Raw genomic sequence first — 18,178 nt, forward strand, 5'->3', positions numbered from 1 at the left:
TGTCTTCATGGCATTGAAAGAGAAAAGCATAAATGATTAATGAGAAGCCTTTGCTCTGCTCAAAAGGAAAAACATTTTTAAAGGCCAAAAGGACTGTTGCAGAATGGACACTAAGGACTGAGGATTTAGGACAAGTGAGAAATGAAAGGGTAATAAGAAATCGAAAGACTCTACTTGTGAAATTGAAACTGATAAACTCAATGAAGAGAAAAAAATTAAAATATCTTTAAGTGGTTGCAGGAACTAGAAGAATTGGGGCAAAACTGTAATGTTTTGCTTTATATAATAAACAACTGCTTAAAATTAATGCAAAGTTTCAGAGGAGATATGATACCTGCTCAAGAGAAGATAATAGAAGAAAGTGATACTTTAGCTCTTCATCTTTGGAGGTATCTCATTGAAAACCTTTTTGAGTTGGATTATGGATAATATTAGGGGTGGCAATAGCAGGACTGCTGGATCTCCAGAAAAATTCATCAGGTCCTATTAGAGGAAAACAGACAGGAAGAAAGATCTACCATCATGATTTGGGAGATAGAAATTTACTGTGGTTGAGGGGCAGACAAAATGGGTGAAGGTGATCAAAAGGTACAGACTTCCAGTTATAAGTAAGTCCTGGGAATTTCATGTACAGATGATGACTATAGTTAATGACACTATTGTATATTTGAAAGTTGCTAAGAGAGTAGATCTTAAATGTGCTTGTAAAAAATTTTGCCATTTGCAGCAACATAGATAAACTTGGAGAGCATCATGCTAAGTGAAATAAGTCAGACAAAGACAAATATTGTATGATATCATTTATATGTGGAACCTAAAAGGTACAATGAACTAGTGAATATAACAAAAAAGAAACAGACTCACAGATACAGAGAACAATAAGCTACAAGGGTATATTGTATAGCACAGGGAATATAGCCAATATTTTATAATAACTATAAATGGAGTATAACCTTTAAAAATTGTGAATCAATATGTTGTATACCTGTAACTTATACAATATTGTACAGCAACTATACTTCGATTTAAAACATGTTCTTGTCAAAAGAAGACAAAAATGGTGGTGATGGATATTGACTTGTCTTATTGTGGTGATCATTTTGCAATATATACAAATACGGAATCATTATGTTGTAATCTGAAACTAATATCAATTATAGCTCAATAAAGTATATAATATGTAATATATAATCTAAATATATATATGAAAAAAAGACTCATGGAGATGGCAGACATACTATAGATAAACAAGAGATCCAGAAGGAATATTGGCCTATAGAACAAACTCTGTTGGATCAGAGAGAGGAGACTGAATAAACTATGTATATGAAGGGAAAATATGGAAAATTTGAGTGTTGAGCTAATAAGAAATGAATCATAAATATCTGTGGAAATGTTATTGCTTTATTTGGTAGTGGGAAAGGACGATAAATATGTATAATATGTAAATAATTTTGCTAATTAACAATCTACAAGGACCAAACAAGATTATGACTGGAAAAGCAGTTTGAAAAACAGAAAGCGCTATGCAAATGTAGTTGCCATTGTCATTAAGTTTTGTGCTTTAGACTCTAGATTATTCTCTTTGCATCAGACTATTCAAGGATGCTGCTTTATTGTCTTCCTTTGCCAAAACCCCATTTTGTGGCCTTTGGATTTTGTATTTTTCCTTCGGTCATTGTCTTCCCGGTTCTGATATGTATTCCATATTGCTGATTTTAGTTGCTTATCCTACTTGTCTCAGCCTTGCCTAGTCTCTTGGTTCTTCTCTCTATGTGGTAATCCCAGTATCAATCCCACCGGTCTCTGATTTTCACTCAGTCTGAAGGCTTGTGGCATGTAGTGAGGTGGGGAAGATGCATTGGGTCGTGTCCATCATGCCATTTCATGCTCTTTACCCTCCTTTCTCTGCTTCTTGTCTTTGTTAGTGGTTCCATCATGGCCTCACTGATTCAGGCTTACAAACGTGAAATCTTCCCCTCCTTCACTTAAAATGTTTCTGGAACACCTACTCTGTACAAGGACCCGCTGTGCTAAATAGTAGAAGGAGCTCTTGCCATCAAGGAGCTCATAGTCAAATGTAAAATAAGGATGTCTACATAACTAATAATAATATAAAGGTTGATACATGCTATGATGAAGTTGCAAGAAAAGGACAAATTTAATTGACACTGAAAATGAGAAAAGGTTTCACAGAGAAAGGGATATTTGAGCTGCATGTTTTTTCCTTAAAGGTGTAAATTTCATACAGTAAGTCACCCTTTTTAGTATACAATTCAGTCACCCCATAACCACCCCCCCTGCTCCTCTGTAATCAAACCTTCCCCCTACCCCCAGCCCCTGACAACCACTAATATGTTAGTGGTCTATAGTTTTGCGTTTTCCAGATTGTCATAAAAAACGAGTAATATACTGTATAAAAAGAAGCCAGTGTAAAAATGCTTTATAGTGTAACACATTTGAGATTCATCCATGTTGTTGAGTGTATCAGTAGTTCATTCCTTTTTATTTCCAAGTAATATTGCATTTTATGGGTGCATCACAGCTTGCATATCCATCTACCAGTTTGGGTTGTTTCCACTTCGGGGTATACAGGTTTTTGTGTGAATATGATTTTTAATTTCAGTTTGGTAAATATCTAGGAATGGAATTGCTGTGTTGTATGGTAAGTTTGTGTTTAAGTTTATAAGAAACTATCAAACAGTTTTCCAAAGTGGCTCTACCTACCAGCACTATATGAATGTTCTGGTTGTTTTGCATCCCTGCTGGTACTTGGTGATGTCAGTTGTTTTTTTTTTTTTTTTTTAAATATTATAGCCTTCTAAACGTGTGTTGTGATATCTAAATGTATTTTTAATGTGATTTCCCTATGGTTAAATATGAACATCCTTCCATATCTTTATTTGCCATCTGTATATGTTGGGTGAAGTTTCTATTCAAATATTTTGCCCATTTCTAATTGAGTTGTTATTATTGAGGGTTTTTTCCCATTTTTATTGAGTGTTATTTTAACCGCTATCTAATTTTCATCACCCCAAAAGGAAAGCCCATACCTTTTAACAGTCACTCTCCATTTTCCTTACCCCCAGCCCCTGGCAACTACTAATGTACTTTATATCGCTATGGATTTGCATATTCTGGACAGTTCATATAAATGGAATCATATAATATATGGCCTTTTGTGTATTCATTTTAGCATAAATTTATTCAAGGATTATCCATGTTGTAGCATGTAACCAGTACTTCATTCCTTTTAGGGCTGAATAGTATCCATCGTATGGATATATCACAATTTGTTTATCCATTCATCAGTTAATGGACAATTGGTTTATTTCCTTTTGCTGACTATTATGTGGGGTTTTTTTGTTTTGTTTTGTTTTTTTGCTGCACCGCATGGCGTGTGGGATCTTTGTTCCCCAACCAGGGATTGAACCCAAGCCCCCTGCATTGGAAGGTGTAGTTTTAACCACTGGACCACCGGGGAATTCCCTGCTGGCTATTATGAATAATGCTGCTATAAACATTCATGTGAAAATTTTGTGTGGATATGTTTTCAGTTCTTTTGGCTGTATACCTAGAAGTGGAATTGCTGGGTCATATGGTAACTCTGTACTTAACTTTTTGAGAAATACTGAGTTTTGAGCGTTCTTTATATATGCTGGATACAACTCATTTATGAGCTATGTGATTTGCACATATTGTTTTCCGAGTCTGTGGCTTCTCTTTTCATTATCTTAATAGTGTTTTTTGAAGTTAATTTGTCCGTTTTTTCATGGATCATATTTCAGTGTCGTATCTATGAAACCTTTGTCTAAACCAAGGTTACAAAGATTTTGTTCTATGTTTTCTTCTAGAAGTTTTATAGTTTTAGGGTTTACATTTAGGTCTATAATTCACTTTGAGTTAATTTTTGTGTATGATGTGAGGTATGAATCAAGTTGATTTTTTGCATGTGGATATCCAATTGTACAAACACCATTGCCTTTATCCTTTGTCAAAAACCAGTTGGCCATATTTGTGTGGGTCTATTTCTGGACTCTCTATTCTGTCCCTTTGATCTATAGGTTTATCCTTTTGCCAATATCACACTCTCTGAGTACTGTAGCACTATAGTAAGCCTTACTGTCAGGTGGAGTGAGTCCTCCAACTTTGTTCTTTTTCAAAATTGCTTTGACTATACTAGTTCCTTTCCCTTTCCATATGAATTTATTTTTCAACCAACTTGTCTATTTCTACAAAAAAAAATTTCCTGCTAGAAAAAATTTTTTTAACATCTTTATTGGAGTATAATCGCTTTATAGTGGTGTGTTAGTTTCTGCTTTATAACAAAGTGAATCAGCTATACATATACATATATCCCCATATCTCCTCCCTCTTTCATCTCCCTCCCACCCTCCCTATCCCACCCCTCTAGGTGGTCACAAAGCACTTAGCTGATCTCCCTGTGCCATGCGGCTGCTTCCCACTAGCTAGCTATTTTACATTTGGTAGTGTATATATGTCCATGCCACTCTCTCACTTCGTTCCAGCTTACCCTTCCCCCTCCCCGTGTCCTCAAGTCCATTCTCTACGTCTGTGTCTTTATTCCTGTCCTGCCCCTAGGTTCTTCAGAACCATTTTTTTCTTTTTTTTAGATTCCATATATATGTGTTAGCATACGGTGTTTGTTTTTCTCTTTCTGACTTACTTCACTCTGTATGACACACTCTAGATCTATCCACCTCACTACAAAAACTCAATTTCATTTCTTTTTATGGCTGAGTAATATTCCATTGTATATATGTGCCACATCTTCTTTATCCATTCATCCGTCGATGGACACTTAGTTTGCTTCCATGTCTTGGCTATTGTAAATAGAGCTGCAATGAACATTGTGGTCCATGACTCTTTTTGAATTATGATTTTCTCAGGGTATATGCCCAGTAGTGGGATTGCTGGGTCGTATGGTAGTTCTACTTTTAGTTTTTTAAGGAACCTCCATACTATTCTCCAAAGTGGCTGTATCAATTGACATTCCCACCAACAGTTCAAGAGTGTTCCCTTTTCTCCACACCCTCTCCAGCATTTATTGTTTCTAGATTTCTTGATGATGGCCATTCTGACTGGTGTGAGGTGATACCTCACTGTAGTTTTGATTTGCATTTCTCTGATGATTAGTGATGTTGAGCATTCTTTCATGTGTTTGTTGGCAATCTGCATATCTTCTTTGGAGAAATGTCTATTTAGGTCTTCTGCCCATTTTTGGATTGGGTTGTTCGTCTTTTTGATATTGAGCTGCATGAGCTGCTTGTAAATTTTGGAGATTAATCCTTTGTCAGTTGCTTCATTTGCAAATATTTTCTCCCATTCTGAGGGTTGTCCTTTCGTCTTGTTTATGGTTCCCTTTGCTGTGCAAAAGCTTTGAAGTTTCATTAAATCCCATTTGTTTATTTTTGGTTTTGTTTCCATTTCTCTAGGAGGTGGGTCACTGCTAGAAAATTTTGACTGTAATTGTAGTTGAATTAGTAGATCACTTTGGGGAGATTCGACCTCTTAACAATATTGAGTCTTCAATCCATAAATGTGGTGTGTCTCTCCATTTATTTAGGTCTTTGACGTTTTTCAATAATGTTTTGCCGGATGTTTTTTTTCCCATGCATACAGATCTTGCACATATTTTCCTAGATTTATACCAGTATATTTTATGCTTTTTAATGCTACTGTAAATGGTACATTTTTCTTCAATATCCAACTGTTCATTGCTAGTATATAGAAATACAATTTATTTTTACATTATTTACCTTGTATCCTGAGACCTTGCTAAACTCACTTAGTTCTGTCAGCTCTTTTGTATTTTGCTTGAGGTTTTCTACATAGACACTCATGTCATATGCAGATAGAGACAGTTTTATTTCTTCCTTTTCAGTCTGTGTGCCTTTTAGTTCTTCTTCTTGCTTTTTGCAGTGGCTAGTACCTCCAGAACATTGTTGAATATGAGTGGTGAACGTAAACATTCTTACCTTGTTCTGGATCTTTGAGGGAAGGCGTTCAATCTCTTACCCTTAAATATGAAAGCTGTAGTTTTGTAGTTTCCTCAGGTTGAGGAAGTTCCCTTATAACCCTACTTTGCTGAGAGTTTTTATTAGGAATGGAGATTGGACTTTGCCAAATGCTTTTACCGTGTTTATTGAGATTTAATGTGCATATGATTTGCCTAGGTATCTTACTAAATTATAGATTCTGAGTCATTCAGTCTGGGAGGGCCTGAGATTCTGTGATTCTGCATTTCTTTTTTCTTTTCTTTTTCCTGGCTGTGCTGCACAGCTTGTGGGATATTAGTTCCCTGACCAGGGATGGAACCCAGGCTCTTGGCAGTGAAAGCATGGAGTCCTAACCATTGGACTGCCAGGGGATTCCTGATTCTGCATTTCTAATAAGCTCTGAGATGATGTTGATGTTGTTTGATAACAGACCACATTTTGAATAGCATAGACCTAGGGTCTAATCTATATGGTTTGAAGGGAAGACAGTACTGAAGGGTGCTGAAAAAGTAAGAGTTGCAACGAGAAATGTAGAGAACAAATTTTGTCCTGGAGGCCAGTGAAGGAGAGTATCAACAATGAGGGAGTCACCAACAGTTTTAAATTTGTTTTTGTTTTTATTTTTTAAATTTATTTATTTTTTACCAACAGTTTTAAAAGCTTCAGTATTAGATTTGTCAAACATGAAATTAGTGTTGGGTTTTTTTTTTTAATTAATTAATTTATTTACTTTTGGCTGCATTGGGTCTTCGTTGCCACGCGCGGGCTTTCTCTAGTTGTGGTGAGCGGGGACCACTCTTCATTGCGGTGCATGGGCTTCTCATTGCAGTGGCTTCTCTTGTTGCAGAGCACGGGCTCTAGGCACGTGGTCTTCAGTAGCTGTGGCACACGGGCTCAGTAGTTGTGGCTCGTGGGCTCTAGAGCACAGGCTCAGTAGTTGTGCCCGGGCTTAGTTGCTCTGCGGCATGTGGGATCTTCCCGGACCAGGGCTACGAACCCGTGTCCCCTGCATTGGCAGGTGGATTCTTAACCACTGCACCACCAGGGAAGTCCCTAGTTTTGGTTTTATAGCAGAAGTTGTACTATTTGTTTCTTGCACATATCTGAACTATTTGAAGTATCACATCATATTATAAAACCAAGCCTCCCTCATTGTCCACGTCTGTTTAGTTCCCAAGTTTGGATTGTGGCAGTTCAGATAAGAGAGAACACAACATGATCTGAATATATTTGGTTCCTGAGTGTTGAGTCATGAGTAGTAAGAGTCAGATAATGAGGAATATCTGTCTTAACTCAAAAATGTGTCCTTAGGGCTTCCCTGGTGGCACAGTGGTTGAGAGTCCGCCTGCCGATGCAGGGGACACGCGTTCGTGCCCCGGTCCGGGAAGATCCCACATGCCGCGGAGCGGCTGGGCCCGTGAGCCATGGCCGCTGAGGCTGCACGTCCGGAGCATGTGCTCCGCAACGGGAGAGGCCGCAACAGTGAGAGCCCGCGTACCGCAAAAAACAAAAAATGTGTCCTAAAATATTTGGTTTCTATGTTAGTATAACAAAAGCTCAAATACTTATTTGTTTATATCTTTTTTCCCCCTACTAGCTGCATACTTCTTGAGATTTAGGATTATGTATTTGTCTTTTTCTTCTCAGACCCTTGTATTATCACTTGGTACATGGCAGATGCTCATTAAATGTTCACTGAATTTTTGAAATGAGCCAAAGGGAGGAAGGCAAATTATAGACTACTTTCTCAAGGATTTAGTAGTAGAGGGATGGAGAATGATAATCAGATAGGTAAGGAAGATTCAGGGTTGAATGAAGGCTTGTTTTCTTCTTTTTTTTTTTTTTTGTGGTACGCGGGCCTCTCACTGTTGTGGCCTCTCCCGTTGTGGAGCACAGGCTCCGAACGCACAGGCTCAGCGGCCATGGCTCACGGGCCCAGCCGCTCCGCGGCATGTGGGATCTTCCCGGACCGGGGCACGAACCCGTGTCCCCTGCATCGGCAGGCGGACTCTCAACCACTGCACCACCAGGGAAGCCCTTCTTCTTCTTTTTTATTTTTAGCCATATAGGTATGTGGTTAATTGCAGGCAGGGAAGAAAGACCCAATAACTAGGAAGCAACTGAAGTTATAAGAGAGAAAAAGAATAATTAATAGAGCATGTTTCTGTAGCACATAAAGAGCACAAGTAGCTGGCTTAATCATAAGGGGGGAAAACATGACAATACTTTAACCCATTTTGCATTCAGTCACGTAGAATCTTCCTTTATCACAAAATCATTCAGACATAGCTTTCACTATAATCAGCCCTAATCCAGGAACTCATTGCTTTTTACCTGAGTAATTTATAGTTTGTCTCCTTCTCTTCGTTCTCATTCAAACTCTTCTTTGCAAGTGGCTGTTGGAACTCTCTCCCAAAATCTTTTCCAGAAACAATCTTCCTACTGGAGAACCCATAAGGGGCCCCTCCTATCTGATTTCTGATTTCAGCCTAGTATCTCAACCCCTTGAGATGGATGTTGATGTTGGGTTGTTACTGTTTTCTTCAGCCCTAGATTTCTTTATAGGTTCCATTATCAGAGGCTAATATGTGACTCTTGATTCTGTTGCTATGTTGGCATCTAACACAATGAAATTTGTTCCTATAACTGAAAGTAAATGATGATAATACCTTCCATTTTCTAATCAGAGACAAGGATTTCTGCCAAGGAGACGTTCTCAAAAAATTTTTATTTCAAAGGAATGCCATCAAATGGAAAGCTGTGTGTGTGTGTGTGTGTGTGTGTGTGTGTGTGTGTGTGTGTGTATTTTATGTCACAGACATAATTTCTATTTGATATGAGTTTATTCTCGTGTGGGCTAATTGAGAGCTTACAGGGTACTTGTGTTTTGCAGTCTGTTGTTTTTGCTGTGAGCAAAAATTTACTCAGCTGATGAGAATATTTTGACAACTCTGCCTGTGTGTCCAGGAACTGCAATTTGGTATGAATTTTCTGGCTGCAATGACCCAATTTTAAGATGCATAATAGAATACTCTAAATTTATATGGAAATAGTATAGCTAGCCTGGCTCCCCACAAGGAGTAACAAACATTAAGACCTTGTACAGCTCCTAATATATAAAATCATAGGATGGAAACATCATGATTATTGTCTCCTAATCTCATTTGCAAATGTTACAAATGTTGTTTACTGAAATCAAGTTGTAACAAAAATTACAAAGAATTATGGTTTTTAGCTTGAGAAAACAGTTCAATTTTTTTCTTAGGAATGTCTCAGTCAACATTTTATGATGTATTTGTACCTTTAAAAATACCCATACTTTCTCAAAATTCTTCATTTCTTGATGGCCACACATATATATATGCCCAAATAATTAATTTTCAATAGTGTTCTGTCGTTTTTCTATTGTGTTCAGTAGTTCAATAACTGTCTTTATGGTGCTTCATTGTGATTCCTATCTCCTCATTCATTTTTCAGCTATTTAACTTTTAAGATTCTGGTCACATAAAGGAATGCACACTGAGTTTTATGGATGACCAAAGGCAACCAGTGGCTCCGTGTGTGTGTGTGTGTGTGTGTGTGTGTGTGTGTGTGTACATTTATACATATATATGCACACACGTATATATAAATAAACCGACATCATTTGCATAGGTATGTTGTAAACTTTAATATTTAAAAGCCTGAAACTCAACCAGCATAAGTACTAAGCTGTCATTATTTATTAAAGATGCCTTTACCATAGGATCAGTAAAACATTATTCTGCACTAGCTGACAGGGAAAGCAAAGCAATCTGCATTCCCCGGAAGTGTGGTGTTTTAGCAGCTTTCTCCTGTAGGGTTGAGGCTGGCTTCGCAGCATTGATTATATTGACCATTTTATGGGTCAATTGCCAGGAGATTGAACAGTTGATTTGATCTGGTCTTCTTCATGGCCAAAAGGGCCCGGTGGTTTGACTGTAATGGTGACTGAAACAACAAATTGAACTGTGAAAACAGTTGAATCAATGGTGATATGTGGACACCATCCAACATCTCAGAGAGATCACTAACATAGAAACTTCAAAACCTGATTTTCAGATTCAGCTGGGGCCCTTACTCTTGATGGCTAGCTCAGAATTGGTGTCGCAGTAGACAACTTTAATTGAGGGGATTTTCAAATTTTCCATAACGCAAATCAACATTCTAAAGGGTAGGATGTTAAAGCAGCCGGAAAGAAAAACAACAAATTTCTAGTGCTATTGAGAAGCCTTGAAAGCATGCCAAGTTAAAATGATGATGGACCATGATATGAGGATCTATAATGAATTTATAGCACAAACATCATGACTCATAAGCTTGTCACGCAAGAGCAATTTTAAAAAGGAGTCCTTGCAAATTGATACCTATGTTCCTTGCTCCCTTATATCCTGAAGTGACATTTTACCATGTACTAGGAAACTGTATAATACTAAATTAACATTAGCACTTAAAAAGAAAAGGCAGTATTATGAAGCAAAGATTTGTATACGTCCATTAAGGCTTAAGTATCCATCTAGTTCTATGACTTTGGGCTCCACTTGTGACTGTGATGGCAATGCCTACACATATAAGGTGAAATGGGGGGTTGCAGCAATTCTCAAGATGACTCTGGTTGCAGCATCTCTTACCAAGGAAACTTATTGGGGGTGGGGGAGCATGAAATCCTCAAACTTTATGAGCATCAAATTTCCTTAAAACTTGCTTTCTTTTTAAATTGCCCTTTTTTTTTTCTTTGCAGTGGTGAATATTTGATAGTTTCATTTCTTGCACTGAGCTTTTTCCTTGCTTGTCCATATCAGAAATGTTACCATCCTGAGGATGCAGTATACCAGAAGTCTTCCTGGGTTTGAAACTGGGGTGGGGGGGGGGGCATCTAATGAGTTATCAATAGTGATAACCATTTACCTGGGACTTTAGGTCCTCAGTATACAAGGTAAGGGTGGAAAGAGGAGCAACTCTGTTTCTAGAGCCTTTTACTAAGACACTGAGGGATGGCTTCTCAGATTTCTGTTCTTGAAATGTGAGGCCTGAATGAGAGAATGTGAATTTGAAGCAGGTTTTGTCAGAGATCTTTTGTCTCAGGGCATGAATTTATCTATTCATTCAACAAATAATTTATTGAGTACCTGTTACATGTTGGGCAATGTGCTAGGTGCAGTGTATACAGTAGTTAACAATATATAGCCATTGTCACAGACATTAATTTTTTTATTAAAAAAATTTTTATTTAAAATAAAATATATTAAGATAGATTTGGAATTAAAAATTTTATATGAGCTATTACAGAAAAGGCCAGGGTGTTACGAATGAATAATGGAGACTGGTAGCACCTTTCAAATCGATGAGGGGAAGTCTCTGAAGAGTGACATTTAAGCGGACACCTGAAGGATGAGTAGGGTGTTAATCAGGTAAAGAGAGGTGGGCGGTGGGGATAAATGTCCCATAGCATGTGTGAAGGCTTAGAAGATAGAGGCCCATGTGGCTACAGGCAGAGAGAGAGGGAAAGATCGCTCAAGGTAAACCTGGGAAGGCAGACAGAGGCCAGGTCATGCTGGGTGAATTAGTTTGCTAGCGCTGCTGTAACAAGTACCACAGACTGGGTGGCTTAAAACAACAAAAATTTACTGTCTCATGGTTCTGGAGGCTAAAAATCCAAAATCAAGTTGTTGGTGGGTTTTGTTCCTTTAGAGGGCTGTGAGGTAGGGATGTGTTCCGGGCCTCTCCACTTAGCTTGTTATGTAGCCACTTCTTCTCCCTGTGGCTCTTCACATTGTCTTCTCTCTATCTGTGTGTCTCTGTATATACATCTCCTTTTTCTTTTTCTTTTTTTTATATATATAATGACACCAGTCAGATTGGGGCCTACTCTAATGATCTCACTTAAATTGATTACTTCTGCAAAGACCTCTCTAAATAAAGTCACATTCTGAGGTCCTGGAGGTTAGGACTTCAACATATGAATTTTGGAGGGACACAGTTCAACCCATAACACAGAGCCTTGGAGGATATGTTAGTATTTTGGACTCTTCTCTGAGTTCCTAGAGCTGCCACTGAGGAATATTAATTTTTAAAAAGATCCTTCTATTGTGTGGGGAATCTATTGTGGGGAGTTATATTAATTTTTTATGGCTGCTGTAACCAATTCACACAAATTTAGTGGCTTGAAAAACACACACAGATTTATTGTCTGCACTGCAAGTGAAAAGTCCAAAATCAGCTCTCTGGGCCAAAATCAAGGCAGAAGTGTTCCTTCTGAGGGCTGTAGGACAGAATCTGTTTCCTTGCCTTTTCCAGCCTCCAGAGGCCTCCTGCATTCCTTGCCTCATGGCTCCTTCCTCCATTTTCTTTTTTTAAAATTTATTTATTTAATGTATTTAATTTTGGCTGCGTTGGGTCTTCGTTGCTGCTCGCGTGGGCTTTCTCTAGTTGCGGCGAGTGGGGGCTACTCTTTGTTGCGGTGTGCGGGCTTCTCATCGCGGTGGCTTCTCTTGTTGCGGAGCACAGGCTTTAGGCGCATGGGCTTCAGTATTTGTGGCACGCGGGCTCAGTAGTTGTGGCCCACAGGCTTAGTTGCTCCGCAGCATGTGGGACCTTCCCGGACCAGGGCTCGAACCCATGTCCCCTGCATTAGCAGGTGGCTTCTTAACCACTGTGTCACCAGGGAAGCCCCTTCCTCCATTTTCAAAGCCAGCAATGTAGAATCTTCTCTCCTCTCTGACATCAGCTCCAATCATTACATTTTCTCTCTCTGACTCTGCCTCCCTCTTATAAGGACCCTTGTGATTACATTGGAGACTACTCTATAATCCAGAATAATCTCCCCATGTCAACATTCTTAACTTAATCACATCTGTAAAATCTCTGTTACCATGTAAGGTAACCCATACACTGGTTCTAGCGAATAGTTTGTAGACATCTTCCTGTGTGTGTTGTGGGGAGGGGTGTGTGAGGGGCATTATTTAGTCTACCACAGGAGTAAAGGATGAAAGCAAAAAGCCAGTGACAAAGCTTCTGTAGCCATCTGAGCAGGAGATGATTGTAACTCAGACCAGGTGGCAGTGGAGATGGAGAGAAGTATTTAGATTGGAGAATTGTTTAGGACACAAAATCAACAGGCCTTGCCAATGAATTGGATAGGATAGGGGAGTGAGAGAGATGGGGTCAACTGTGGTTTGGTTTATATCTACTATGCCTCCTGGTTACTCTGAATGTCATCTTTATATCATAGACCAGGAAATTTAAACTTGCGTTTTAAAAATGCTCCTGTATATTTCTAAAAGGAACCATTTTTGCATTCGAAAAGAAGCTTTGTTTCTGTGCTTACTTTGGCATAGGTAGAAATTTTATTTTTAACTTTTTGGAAGAGTTGTGTAAAACAGTTTGCTCAGATTTGAAACCTTATGAATAAATCATTTGAAATGGCCTCCTAAATTTGCAATTTATCCCATTAAGTTTGAAAATGAAAAAGAAGCTCAAGAATTGGAAAATAAAGTCAACTAGCAAATGAAAGTTGGTTGAATGTTCAACGTGCATCAAGAGCAAGTAGCAGCTGAAATACTTAAAAGAAAGAATTTTCCTGAGCAGATGACCAAAACTTGCACGTGGTCTGTATGACATTACAAGAAAGGAGGCTGGATTCTAGTTGGAGGTCTCCAGAAAAGTCCAATGGAGAAGACTGGCAAAGATATACCTGTTGAGAAGCTCCTTGACTGATTCCTATAATCAGGAGCTCCAGGGGATATTGAGGAATGAGGAAAGGGAAAACATAAAACTATATGGGCATTTCTTGGGCAAGACAGCACATTACAGGTGCACTTGGAAGCAAATTCAGCATATGGAACTAATAACTATTTTATGATGTTTGACATATCTCTAGAAGCACATCCCAGAATCCCATTCAATGAAAAATCCCTTTAGGAAAAATAAATGATCAGCTTAAATGATGACTCTGCCCAGCAAACAGAAGAAAAGCTATTTCAGAAGTTGATGAGTTGTTGATTCATTTCTTTTTTGCAAGTTTCCAGCTGAATTCGGAATGAAACATATCTATTGCATCCGGCGCTTTCCATTTTGAATCGTTTCTAGTGCATTCTATAGTTTAATATGGTCTTTTATGGCAAGATGTAATTGTTCTGAACTGTCACTAGATGTCTTTTATTAACTCCAGTTTGGCCTAAATGGAAAAGATATATTAATGCTATGTTTGTTTTAGTGACGGAAAACTAAAGTATCATACATATACCTAAGTCCATGTAGGTAAGTTTATTTGTACTAATCAAACAAACTGTCTAGAGCGTTAGAAACTCTGGGCCATAGCATCATCTAATAGATAGACTTATCTAGGCAAAGGAGTAGGTTCAGCACTTTTCCTCATTTGTTCTGCCTCTGTCTGCTCCAGCTCCCCCAGAGATGGGCCTCCTCCATTCACCATTTGAAATCTCAAATGGTCTGATCCTACTTTCTAATCTATAAACAAGTCATATAGTATTTAGCCTTTTCCTGATTGGGGCGGGGGGGGGGGGGCGGCATTTTCATCTGTAATGAAAGCCTTACTAATTTACTCGTCCAAGCATATTTGTATAGCTCCATCACATGCCCACTTCAGTAGATGCCACCTGATACAAAAGCCTACTACTTAGAAGCTTGCCTTATAAGCCTACTCAGTGTTTGAAATTTAGGCCACCTAAGAAAGGAAGTTTACCCATAGACACCGTTTCAGGTTTTGGTAAGGACTGGGGAGGGAAGCAGGAAGAATGAATAAATGAATGAATGAGATCTCGTCTGTTATTAATATGACAGTGTTTCCACCTATAAAAATAGGAGGCTGTATTAGATTTCTAGGGTTCCTTCCAGCTCTTGTGGAAGATATCTGGAGAAAAATATCTCATTTTCTCATCCTCAGGACCTCCCACTCTGATACTGTTCCCTAGCCCTTACCAAAAGGATGAAGACATTTTATAGCTGATCCTAAAACCACATGAACTGTGGGCAAATGTATCACAGTATTTCTGGAACAGCATGCCAACTCTTGATTATTTATTATGTCATGAGTTTATGAGTGAGTGGGCCATGGTGACCTTCCTTCACAGCGGGGAGGACAAGTAGGCAGTGTATGACCACCGGGAGCTGACATAGCTGCCTCCATATGAAGTGTGGTGGAGGACATCCTGAGGTGTACAGGAAAAGCCACATGATATGATGGAAGGAGCATGGGTTTTGGAGGACTATAGATATGGGTTTGATTCCTACCTCAACCATTTTTCTATCAGTGTGATCTTATGTAAGTTATTTGAGTTCTATTAGCCTCACTTTCCTCATATGTTTAATAGGAATAATGATTCTATTGCCTATCAGGGTAGACATTCAGCAGTGATCCTTATTATGCTAAAACTATTTGTCACTCTAGGAAAGCCAAAGGTTTGTTCAGAAAGAGAGAGAGGGTTTCCTACACATTTTTCTTCATTCTGTGTGTTGCGGTACTAAGAATCATCTCGTATGCCACTGCTGCCACCAATCTCTTGACTAATTCTTGCCCTTACCTCAAGCTGTCAATGTTAAGAGTACAAGGAGTTTGCAGCTCTTGACCTTCTGATATACGCCTCTCTGTGGTTTAGACAAAAATGTAATGAATCGCCCGCTCTCCTCCCATCTTACCGTGGTTTGCCTACATGGTAAAATGAAAGACACAGTTAAGCACGTGAAGATTGTACTTTGAGATGGATAATATCTGTGATGGTTAATTTTATGTGTCAACTCAACTGGGCTAAGGGGTGCCCAGATACCTGTTAAAACATTTCTCAGTGTGTCTGTGAGGGTGTTTCTGGAAGAGATTAGCATTTGAATCGGACTGAGTAAAGAGATCTGCCCTCCCTAATGTGGGTGGGCATCATCCATTCTGTTGAGGACCCAAATAGAAGAAAAAGGCAACTGAAGGGTGAATTCTCACTCTTGAGCTAGGACTTCCATTTCTCCTGCCCTCGGACACTGGAGTTTCTGGTTTGCAGACTCTTTGGACTCAGACTGAATTATACTTTCAGCTTTCTTTTGTTTGCAGATGGCAGCTGGTGGGACTTCCTGGCCTCCATGACCACGTGAGCAAATTCCTATAATAAATCTCATATATATCGATATGTAGATCTATCTATCTATCTATTTATCTATCTATCTATCTCCTATTGGCTCTGTTTCTCTGGAGAACCCTAATACAATATCAAAATTAATATTAGTAATAATAATTACAATAATGGCAGCTAACAGTTATGAGCATTTACTATGTTCTGTGCTTTATGCTTAGTACTTGACCTTCATAATCACTTAATCATCACAGCAGTCTGATGAGATGGTTACTATTATTATTATCATGTTAAGTCAAACACATTAAGGCTCAGAGAGGTTAAGTAGCTTGCCAAAAGCCATGTTTTGTAACTAGTAAATGTAGGAATGGGGATTTGAGCCCAAATCTGTTTGACTCTATAGCCCAAGTTTCACCACTAAGCTATTTTAAATGATCCCCAATTGCTGTGAGAATCAAATGAGACTGTAATTTGGTAATGCTTTAAAGACCTAGAAGTACTATCAAAATGGAAGGGCTTACTATTACCCAAACGATTAACTGAACCTAGCACTGTTTATTCAGATGCTTGGCAGCGTGTAGACAAAGCCTAAGGCTGTAATGGACCTTTTCCAAGTGGCAAAAGCGTAAATGTAATATAAGCTAATTGGTGACATGTCTTGATTTTCAAAGCATTAGGCAAGCTTGTAAGTTCAGCTTCCTACTGGCATACCTATCTCTTTTAAGTAACTGCAACTGTTTTACAATTCAGAGTGATTACATAACTTCAGAACACTGGCGATAGCTCTCTAGCATTCAATTCTCTTCACAAACATTTTTTGAGCACCTTTATACTATGTGTGTCTGTGGAGCATCTCCTGCGTTCAGAGCATTCTTTGTCTGGATAGAGCTTTGTGACTTATATTTGGAAACACTACTTTGAAAAGCCCAGAGCAGAAAGACCGCGATAAAAGTTGTTTCCCCCAGTGAGAATAGTTATTTACCTGGAGTTCACAGGTTTATGGTAGTGGTTTTCATATTATACATAGTAAAATGATTCAAGGAGCTTACCTGGGTTTTACTACTAAGATCCTGATTTAGCTGCTTTGGGATGGTGGGGGGTTTTTTTTGTTTTTTTGTTTTGGCTGCGTTGGGTCTTCGTTGCTGCGCGCAGGCTTTCTCCAGTTGCGGCGAGCGGGGGCTTCTCTTGTTGCGGAGCACGGGCTCTAGGTGTGCGGGCTTCAGTAGTTGTAGTGCGTGGGCTCAGTAGTTGTGACTCGCAGGCTCTAGAGCGCAGGCTCAGTAGTTGCGGCGCATGGGCTTAGTTGCTCCGCGGCATGTGGGATCTTCCTGGATCAGGGGTCGAACCCATGTCCCCTGCATTGGCAGGTGGATTCTCAACCACTGTGCCACCAGGGAAGTCCGGGATGGTGGTTTTAACAGCTGCTCAGGTGATTCTCATTGTCCAGCCAGGCTTGTTGAGCCACTGGTCCATAGCATCTTATCCCACCCAAGCCTCCAGCTAATGAAGGAATGAATTAGAAAAGGAAAACTACCAGAAATTTGGCTATAGGTCCAACCTACTTGCTTCCTTTTCTCATTCCCCTCGATCCTTATGGTCACACTATCCCTTTTAAGTGTCTGAGTTTGGGCCTATAAGAAAAATATCCACACTCTAACAAGTGAAGTGAAAATCTGGGTAATCAAATAGTCGAAACCTCACATAGTTACAGAGGTTGGGCTGCTAACACAAATGAGGGAGGCGAGCCAGATACAGACTCTGGTGAACTTGAGACTACAGACCCCATCAAACATGAGGGGGTGAACGGGGCAGCAGCTGTGACTGTAATCCAGTCAGTTGTTCTCAGAGTTCTCAAAGTGCGGTTCTTGGACTTCGTCTAGGAGCATCAGAAGAAAACTTGTTAGAAATGCAAAACGTCAATCCCTGCCCCCAGATCCACTGACTGAATCTGCATCTGGTGCCTGGGAGCAGAGGTGGGGAGCAGCAGTCAGTAGTCTAACAAGCCCTTCAGGGGATTCTGATCCGATACAACGTTTTCAAACCAGTCTATAGTAATGCAAGCCC

General features: G+C 39.3%; 1 long non-coding RNA gene across 5 annotated transcripts in view; it reads left to right on the top strand.

Moving 5' to 3' along the window:
* LOC137216388 (uncharacterized) overlaps positions 1 to 18,178 on the top strand; it is a 354,717-nt gene that overhangs the window by 265,978 nt on the left and 70,561 nt on the right. Inside the window, exon 3 of one of the 5 annotated variants that reach the window (XR_010939756.1) lies at positions 16,096 to 16,132. The exons of the other annotated variants lie outside the window; for them this stretch is intronic. This is a non-coding gene — a long non-coding RNA (uncharacterized lncRNA). The remainder of the gene's footprint in view (positions 1 to 16,095; positions 16,133 to 18,178) is intronic. 5 annotated transcript variants of the gene reach the window in all.

Source organism: Pseudorca crassidens, chromosome X (assembly GCF_039906515.1).
Source record: "Pseudorca crassidens isolate mPseCra1 chromosome X, mPseCra1.hap1, whole genome shotgun sequence".
NCBI classification, from domain to species: Eukaryota; Metazoa; Chordata; class Mammalia; order Artiodactyla; family Delphinidae; genus Pseudorca; species Pseudorca crassidens.